Source organism: Trachemys scripta, chromosome 2 (genome assembly GCF_013100865.1).
Source record: "Trachemys scripta elegans isolate TJP31775 chromosome 2, CAS_Tse_1.0, whole genome shotgun sequence".
In the NCBI taxonomy this organism is placed as follows: domain Eukaryota; kingdom Metazoa; phylum Chordata; order Testudines; family Emydidae; genus Trachemys; species Trachemys scripta.
Genome location: NC_048299.1, coordinates 56,232,883 through 56,240,368, shown reverse-complemented (window position 1 = coordinate 56,240,368; position 7,486 = coordinate 56,232,883). Strand labels below are relative to the sequence as shown.

The following is a 7,486-nucleotide window of genomic DNA, read 5'->3' as shown; positions in this document are numbered from 1 at the left end:
TAAAGTTTATAGAATTATATAGGAAGATACATGGGAATATAACTAGGGAGTAATGGAATGGGATGATATTGAGCAAAACAAAATTTAGGCAAATATCAGTAGAAATTTTTAAGACTAAGTATGATTCGACTGTGCAATAAAGTCCCAAGAGAAGTAGTAACCCTTCCATACTTCAGTTCTTTGGAACTCAATTGCCTAATAAAGATGGCCAAATACTTTACAATGGCAGGTAAACATCATCTTTATTTCACAGATGGTGAAATTTAGCCACACAGCATGACCTGCCCAAGGTCAAACATCAGCTCAGTGGCGGAGCCAGGAATTCAATCTACATCTCTTGACTCTCAGTTCAGTACCCAAAGAACTGGAGATTATATGGAAGCATCTGAATAAACAAGGTGAGATCATTTTTCTTTGAATATAACTTATATATTTTATTAAATGATAATGCCAACAGTGCAAGACTATTCCATCAAAATAAAGGAGACCAGAATTTAAAATGTTGTCCAAACAAACAGATATGCTGAAATTCCTTTGGTAAGAGTTCAGTAAAGTCTTAAACCTCCTGCATCTCACAGAGAATTGGTCCAATGAACAATAGATAATGTCTAAAAGCATATGATGCAATATTATTTAGAAACAAGAGTCCAATGTCAGGACAGATTTGAATTCAATAAAGTTGCACTATTTTATATGCTACAGATGGAACATGTGACTGAAACCACTGTGAATATTTATCCTTCCGGCCAAGCCACTGGTACCTGTTTAGGTCAGCAGGTATTTCATACTTGGATGGCTTAGATAAAAAAAGTTACAGTTCTGGAAGAAAAAGTTTGAGACACTAGAAATGATCAAATGGATTCTGTTTACATTACATTTATACAAAGTTCAGATTGCAAAATATGTACCAAAAAGCATAAGCCAAGCTCTCCAAGCCCATTAGCTGGCATCAGATCTTCTCTGTTCACCTACTATAGGACGTCCTCCATCTGTCTCAGCCGTCTCTCTTTCATTTCTTGGTTTTCCCTAAATCTAGCCTCTTCTGTTACTTTCAGATTGTAGCAGTAACACTTGCTTGGTACATCTTTATTCTATATTCCCATGTGGATCAAGTTCAGCACCATCCTGCAACTCTGACACCAATGGAAACTCTGTTGTATCTGAATGAAGGGCAGAAACCACAATTCCTTAGGTCTAAGACACTTGTCACCACAGTACTCCCAGGTAGTAACAATAACAATGTACAAATTCTCCCTTCCCCAGTTGTAGGAATAAAACTTGAATGGGTAATAGTTTGAGAGTGTGTGTGAAGGTAACTATGTATGTGGAAAGCTATTGTGAGAACATTGAGTCAAGCGATGGGCTTTGAATTCATTTCTGAACACTGAAATCCATGGCTATTACCCTACCATATGGGCAGTTCCTGTGAATATTCTGTTTTTGGCACTCAACCTCATGCTATTGGCTGATACATGCAATAGTTCTATAGGTACATAGCTGTGGAGGAACGGAATGGTCATGAAGGCAGAGAGGCGATCTTTCAGGTAGTTCAGGTCAATGCTACTTAGCACTGAGAATATTAGCACAGAGACCTTTAACAGTGCAGAGGTTGCTGTGTTGCCAAAATAGACAAACTTCTGCATTTCTACCAGTTGGAGCCATTTCAGGGTGTGATGATGCTTGTGTTATAAATGATGAGACGCAGTAATCAAACCTGGAAGTCACAAACAGATGGATCATTAGGGCTAAATCTCTGGGATGCGGAGATCTACTACAAAAGCAGATGTCTCCCTTAGAGCTGGCTACAGGAAACACAGCAAAACACTTAGCGTCTACATTCTCTTATATCATCTCTCCAGCCCCACTTATATAAAGCTAGCGGTGAAGGGGAAGCATTGCAGTACGATTAGGAAACAGCCCTGCAATAGCTGGATGAGGTGACCTGACACATCTTTTCTATCTCTAAACTTGCAGCTATGATTCTATGGAAGTTGTATTTTGGTTTTCACTTGGTCTTTCATATTATTTAATACAAAGCTGTCACCAACCAGTACTGGGTCTGAAGAGCACCATGGTGCTATTTAACATGAGCTAATGATGTACTCCCCAAAGGATTTTTCAGGAAGAGCAAACTGTCAGTGCAATTACTAGAAAGCCTACCTCAAAATATTTCTGATAAGGAGGTGCTCGCTCTTCCTTCCTCCCAAGAGACAGGTATCAAAAAGCAAAGCACTCAGATCAAGGGGCACTGCACAAACTGGAATAACTAAGCATTTGCAGGGATTATATATACACACTACAGCAAAGAGGTTTCAAAACTAATTGGAGAGAGAAGTTAGGATTTGAAGCTAAAGTTGGAGCCATAATGAATATACAGATAAGATTAGATTAGATATCACACTGCATGGCCGATTTCATGGAAATGAAGTGAAGGAGAGAGCTATGGAAGTAGAATTGGCTGGAAATATTCTGAAGAAAAGTTTTCCACGCACTCAGGGCTTGCAGGCTCCTAGCAGCCTGCCTGGTGGGCTGTCAAGGAACGGGAAGCCGTGGGAACCCTGCATCTAATTTCCTAGGGCTGCCAGTCTCCCTGCTCCTCAGCAGCACACAAGGCAGGCTGTCCAGGAGCAGGAAGCCAGGAAGCCAGGAAGCCTAGGAAATATGGGAGCATATTTTGTTTCAGAGATATTGTTGAGGTTGGTATTTCTGAAACTGGAAGTCCACAATTCTTCTTTTCAAAGATTTTGGATTTTCAGCCTGATTCAGGACAAAGGTTTTTATAGGAAAAAAATTTTTTTTTCATGGAAGTCCATTTCCTGGCCAGCTCTTTTGTGATTTCTCATCACAAAACAATCAGCTGGATGAGAAGAGACAGGATGAATAAAACAGAGGCTTGAAAGGGGAGACTACACATCTGAGCTGTTACAGAATCAAACCCTCGTGCCCTCAAAAAAGTCCTAATTTGATCCATAACTCCGTAAACTCAAGCTATCTCATCTCTGTCCTCTCTCGTTCCTTCACCATAACTGTTCTCTGCATCATGCTTTGTTGTATTTAATGTAGGGATCAATATTGTAAACATTAGCAACATAGCAATTACTACTCTGAATGATCCCACTGAGGTCAATGGGAGTATCTTTGTGGGTTTGTGCCCCTAGATTGTAAACTTCATGGGTCAGCTGAAATTCTGGCTCTACTAAAGTCAGTGGCAAAATTCCCATTGACTCCAATGGGCCAGGATTTCACCTCATGTCTTTAGTTTCAACTTAAAGTGCCATGCACATCTATGACATGAAATACAAGTATTAAATAATGATGTCTCTGCAAAGAGGATATTCAATCAACAGTAAGGGTCCAATTTTCACTGAGCCTCATTTACTGAGCCCACAACATTTGCAAGTCTTATCTATTTGTATGTGAAGTTCAATTCAGATTTCACAACTGGGTAACCTTTACAAAACCCTAATCTATGGGTACGTACTTGTCCCCTATGTTTCTCATCCCATAACTGAGAATGATAAATATTTGAAAGTAAATAAGAGTTTTCCTTTTAAGATCAGTTTTCTCTATCCAGAATCCTAGCTTCTAGAAAAAATCCAATGTTCTCAATGACAACTCTTACATTGATGATCATTCTAATGGGGAAAACAATTCAGCATTCATTCAGACTATAATAGGTAAGTGAGACACTTTCCTCCCTCCCCCATAAATACGCTTATGGTCAGGGCTGGCTCCAGGCACCAGCCAAGTGAGCTGGTGCTTGGGGTGGCAGCTTGTAGGAGGCGGCATTCCGCCCAGTCCTAGGGCAGCACGGCCGCTTTTTGTTGTTATTGTTGTTCTGCTCTGGCCACCCTGTAGGGGCCAGCGGCGTGGAGAATGGGAGCGCCCTGCAGCAAGCCAGGCAGGGCAGCCCACGTCCTTCCCTCCCAGCCGACCGGAGTGATGCGGAGCCCTCCCGGCAGGGGGCACGGCGGGAGGGGCCGTGTGGAAGCACCCCACTGAAGCCCTGGCCACACTCCTTCTCTCTCTCTCCCCGCTCCCTTCCCCTCCCCCCGCTAGCCAGGGCACATCTGCAGCACAGGGAGTCCCCCTGCACCCTGGCTCCGACCGCGCCACAGGTTTTTTTTTTTGCTTAGGGTGGCCAAAAAGCCAGAGCCGGCCCTGCTTCTGGTATAAGGAACTTCTTAAAATATATGTTTTTGGGAAAGATATTTTAGAAGTGTTAAAAAATCCTAGAATATTTTTATATTAAAGATAGAATAATTTATAAAATGTCAATATATTCTGGTGTCTCAAGCTAATCTGCCTCTCCTACCTAGGCTTTGCTCCAGAATTCTTCCCATCTTATGAATACATGATGCTGCACTCTGGGTTGGCAAAAAAGATAGCTCTTTATGTCCAATACGGCATACTGCAGCAGAGAAAGTTGTGATGAGTCTCATTCATTGGGGACATGGCTTCACTTCTGGACTCAAACGGGAGAAATAGGTACAGTTAATATACTGTGACTGGTTTGTCTTTGTGAAACATATAGACTCAAACAAGTTATATTACTAGTAGCTGAAGAACCAAGCAGCAGGTTATTACAGGACAATATTTTATGGGGCTTTACAATCTTCATGTATATTCAGTCTCTGGATTCAACCAGTGAAGGGATGTTCTATAGCCCCATAAAACACTCTTAATCCAGCTTCATTCCCAGCATTGGTGGTGCAATTCCATTAAAGCCCATGGAGTTCAGCCTGCTTACACCAGTAGTAAATTTGGATCTCCAAATTCTGATGATTAAGATACAAACCAAAACTGGTTCAGGAGAGAGAGAGAGAGAGAACCTTCAGTGGAATGATTACCAGATAGCATAGTGCTCTAGTTTCACACAATTCAATAAATGGATTCAATTCAAGGTTCCAATATACAAACAATTCTCAATTAGCTGGTAACTGGGTTGACAGTTTTCTCAAGCTATCTAGAATAATTCAGAAGATGAATGTTGCCAGTGATCTTACTCCATTCTTAACACATAAATTAATGGCTGTTAGTGCTGAACATATGGTAATAGTCTGTTTTCCTCTTGCTTTTTAGATAATCTGATTGAGCCAAAACTTTAGAAACAAACCCTGAAATCCTGATGGACAGAGGGTCATGCTAATTTCCTCCTTGATGAGTTTATTACCCATAAAGTGAGTAAATTAGGATTAACCTATAGAACTACACATATACTGACCAGTGTGCCAGGAAAGTGGCAGCGATTGGTCAAGAAGCTGTGGTGGAGTTGTTTTAAATGCAGTTATTCCTTTGCACTGTGCATAGGTTAGTAGATGTTAAATTTGAGCTTCCCTCATGTTTTCTTTATGTGTAAATCAGTGTAAATTACAACCGTTATATATTTTCATATTTGCTTTCTTTAGGTTATCCTTAGGTGGAACTCTACCTCTGAGTTAGAACTTAACCGGCAGCCAAAAATGATGAACCAAGGACTTGAAATGGGGTCACTGTGCTGTTGGAGGTGAAATCTTTGTGACAACACAGCAAATTGAGGCCCAAATACTGATGTTCGTTAAAGACAGTCATTTTTCCTGATAAGATCATAAAGTACACAGCTGAGGAAGGCTACAACGCTCATAGGTGCTGGCTACGTTAGCTGCACCTACACTGAAGTCAATGCATTTGCATCAACATGCAAGCAGAGTTTGTCCCATTTTACATAATTTATGTCTCACTCTGCTCTAGTCATAACACCGAGTTTTTTGACCTTTTTAATATTTCATGTTTTGAGTAGCTAGTAAGATTCTTCCCCACAGATTACAAAGGTTGAAACAAGAGAAGAACTAAAATGTCCATTGACTCAAATTAAAAAAAAAGACAAAATAGCGAAAGCTATTAGTTAAAGCAACACTAATTAATACAAAATATGAGACACTGTTACAGATTTGATCTCCTGTTCAAAGTGTTAAAGTTCATAGTCAATGCAGTTACATACATTAGTCTACAGATAAGTACATATTGATTCATAGACATACGCAGAAACAAGCTTGTCTCGTGCAATTTGAAGGAAGCAGTCTCAGTGTGAATCGGAACCAATTAAAAAGTGCTTATTGATTTCACAGTGGAATGAATGTATAAACCAGTACATTATGGGCCAGATTTATTCGTAAATTCCAGTGCTTTGTACTGCTTTGGTGATGCAAAACAGCTGTAGACCATCTGAGTTGGTCATTTCAGATGTTTTTTCTTCTGGTATCCAGAAGATACTTACAAATCTGCCCCTAAGTGTATAACAAAAATGAAAAAGTAGGTCAACCGCAAGCACTGACGTGTGCACCATTACGTTTTGTGGTTTCATAAACGTATTTTTGTACTGCATGAAAGATGGATAGAAATCCTGTTTCCGATAAATACACATCAGACATGTGTCAGTTGTGTAAAAACCATTCCATTGCAAAAGTGATGACAATGTAATAAATGTGATCAAGATGCAGTAGCTATGGTTGCAAGGGGTCTTGGTATTGTACTGAACTAGTGTGCATACATGTGTGTTTGCACACAACTGCCTTCTACTAGAATCAGAAATGTTCATATGTGTTCATAGGCCCTTAGTGTAACCCCTTTGGGGTTTAGAGAGCATGGCCCCTTTAAATCTTTTTCCTAGTGGGGAGGGAGAGAGTGAGGAAAAAAGGAGGGAAACTCAAGGGGGTGATTCTGAAGCTGAGAGGGAGAGAGAAAGTGAGGCAGCAGAGAACCTGCCTGAAGCCTGGGAAGGCCAAGGCGGCTTATCAGGGACACGCCAGGACAGGAGCCAGGAGAAGCACTGTGTCAGGGAGGAATCGCCCGAGAAGGACAGGCTGGAGCTGGACCCAGTATCACGGCTGCCCAGAGCTGCATGGGGCTGTGAGTACTGGGGCTTGTGACTCTACATTGGGAACAAGGAAGGAAGTTGCTAGATAGTTAAGTGGGGAGGTGGTCGCTCTGTGTGGCTTTGCAGAGAGCGGCAGAAGAGGGCACCAGAGGGGTTTGTTGGGGGAAAGTTCACTGGTGCCGAAAACGACCAAGAGCACCTGGACTAGAACTTTGCTCAGGACTCCTAAACTCTGTGTGCAGACACATTGCTCAGTGTCTGCCCTTCCAGACTGTGCTACCACTGAGCCCGTGGGGTCTTGGTTTGAATGCAACCCTGTTTTACTGCTCTCCCTATATTTCCCCCTTGTTGTTTTTCTCCTCTCATCCCTCTGTAAATAAATATCTCCCTTTCTTATATCCATTGTACTTTTCCTGTGTGTGTGTTCACTCTGGGGGGTTTGGAACAGGTGCCCCTGGGGTGGAAGGGATTTTTCCTGCTTCATTCCTGTGTGTGCCTTTTCTTGGCAAGAGCTGCCTGCAGAGCAGACTCCATCTTGGCCACGAGGGCGCTAAAGTTACACTTGGTGGCCCATATGGGGACTTTGTAGTACACACACACCTACATTGCTCTGTGAAGGAGAGCCCAGGG

General features: G+C 41.8%; 1 long non-coding RNA gene across 1 annotated transcript; it reads left to right on the top strand.

The window, feature by feature from the left end:
- The first annotated feature begins 258 nt into the window (after positions 1-258).
- On the top strand, positions 259-6,643 carry LOC117871543. The gene is made up of 5 exons (XR_004644268.1): positions 259-398; positions 3,575-3,677; positions 4,320-4,488; positions 5,083-5,180; positions 5,409-6,643. It is a non-coding gene; the product is annotated as an uncharacterized LOC117871543 (long non-coding RNA).
- Positions 6,644-7,486: the final 843 nt, after the last annotated feature.